Source organism: Dasypus novemcinctus, chromosome 15 (genome assembly GCF_030445035.2).
Source record: "Dasypus novemcinctus isolate mDasNov1 chromosome 15, mDasNov1.1.hap2, whole genome shotgun sequence".
Lineage (NCBI taxonomy): Eukaryota > Metazoa > Chordata > Mammalia > Cingulata > Dasypodidae > Dasypus > Dasypus novemcinctus.
The window spans coordinates 5,325,901-5,328,278 of record NC_080687.1 but is presented as its reverse complement, the minus strand read 5'-3'; positions in this window follow the sequence as shown (position 1 = coordinate 5,328,278).

The window sequence follows — 2,378 nt, the reverse complement described above, 5'->3', positions numbered from 1 at the left end:
TTGGGCTTGGACGAGGTCTCCTGCATGACTTCAGCGGGACAAAGAGCGACTGTTTGCTGAGCTGGAGGAGGGAGACCCCAGCTTTCCGCCTCGTTCACTCGGAGTTTGCCCATTGTCTTAGAGTTTGGTTTCAAATGACATTAACCAAGCATCAGTTATGTTCTTATTTGGGTTTTTGGCCCCTTCACAGAAGAATTAATAGCATTTCAATTATCTGTTATCTAGCAATGCCAAGCACAAAGTAGGTATTCAATAAATATTTAATAAATTACATTGAATGAAGCATGAAAATAAATTATATCTCCAATACTTCAAGACTAGATGAATTATTTAGCAAAACCATTCATACTGCTCCTGCTTGAATTCTTGCTCCAGAGCTAATTCTTTAATAGTCTGGCTACAACGGCAAATGCATTTTTTCCAGCAAATATATATGATTTCCTAAATTACGGCATTTAATTCTTCCAAGTGCCTGAGACATCGATGCTAGACATATGACCTTATTTAAACAAACAATTATCAACTTAGTCATACAAATTGCAGCAGACAGGGCTAAATTTAACCTAACTGCTCATTTCTCCTCCCTGTTGTTACGTCCCTCGGTTTGGATTTTTTTTATCTAGAGCGTATATCTATATGTAAATACAAATCTCCAGAAATAAATATGCAATACTGTTGTAAAGAAACAGGAAATTAACTCATAAGCAGGCCTGATAATCTATAGAATTCCTCCTGGCAGTAATTAATTCAGAAACAGCAAGAATTAGAGGCCTCTCAAGGCAGAAACTTTTGTCAATAAAATAGTGACACTGTTAAATCTTTGTCAGCAGGTAAGAAAATGTGGTACCTAAAGTCATGTTTGTTTAAATTTTAAATAGTTTAATGAACTTCAAGGAGAGCAAGCTTCATTCTCAAGAGCACTGGAGTTATTTTACCTGCTGCGGAGATTTAGTCGATGACCTGAGACTTCCCTGAACTTTCCACGCTGGTGCCCTCGCGACTGGCTCCATGGCCAGCTGCCCCCCAGGAGGGCCGCCCGAGAGCCCGCGGCAGGCCTGGCAAGCCCGGGAGATGGCCGGCCGCCCTGGGTGCCATGTGATGGGCACGGATCTCCCCCGGCAAGGCCGTGCTTTCCCTGTGGGTGACTACTTCCCTTTGGGACACAGAGCAAGAGGATAGGGCAGGCTGCTACGTAACAGCTGGCAAGTGGCCTCCTTTTCCTGCCGTGAGGGGCAGGGCGGGCAGTAGACGGGGCTGTGGAGGCAGGAGGATCTGGGGTTGAAACGTGCTTCCTGGTGGTGGTGTCCATGAATAAGCAGCTCCCTGGGCCTCAGGCCTGCCGTCTGTGAGCGGGAGAGGAGGCAGAGGCAGAGGCCCTTGATCAGGGGACACAGCCCCCTGCGCCCCGATCTTGAAGCCCGTGGAGAGCACAGTGGGGACGGCGATGCTCCGGGCAGGAGGAGGCGGGCAGTTCTGGCGGGTGTTAAGCCGTTGCAGAGCCTGAGCCCTGTCAGGAGCCTCTCGGCGGGTGATGCCGAGAAGCAGGGACTTGCTTTTCACCGTTAACTGTGTCCACACCTCTGCTTCCTGCCTCTGAGGACATTAAGGGAGCAAAGAGGAGAACAAGGGGAGAGGAGAAGGGGCTGTGGAAAGGAAAACACTCGACCCCAGGTAACTAGTCCTTTTGCAGCGGGAGCTTCACTTTCTCGTTTCGAAGGGTGTTTGTTTCAGGTACGTGAGTTGCACAGGTTGGAAATGTCAAAAAAAAAAAACCGTAATGAGAATTCAAGTGTTTATTGCCACCAATCCCTGCAGTTCTGGGCAGATGAACTAAAATCCAAGTGAGTGGAGCGTAATGCAGTTTATTGAAGCAGCTTCCATTTGGACTGATTTGTGCTTACGTGGAAAAGGACTTTATCAACAACTTCTATTCCATCGTTTTGGTATTTGTTGGAGGAAAACAGCACTTACTGGGACACGGAGACTGGTATGACCACACGAAGAGAGAGAATTTATTGAGAAGCTCTCCCAACAGAGGGGGTCTGAAGAACAGACCAGCATGGTGGGGTCTGAAGAGAGACTTCAGCCCACCCCTGGAAGGGGGGATTTGCATTTACACAGAACTTTCCTAGGCGGGGAAATGATAGTTGGTGGGAGGGGGTCGAGGGTCCGAGTTAGGGGCAGGGGCCAACAGGAAGCCCCAGCGGTGGAAATGTTCCCTGATAATGTCCAGGGGACAGAGGGTTAGGGAGCTAGGTTTCCTCGGCCTGCTGCAGGAGCGGGTGTTTCTTTGATCTGTGGGAGTAAAGGATTTCTTCATCTCCCTCTGGTGTGCAGGAAGGGAAGGTCTCCACCTCCCTTTACTCCTGTCTTTATCT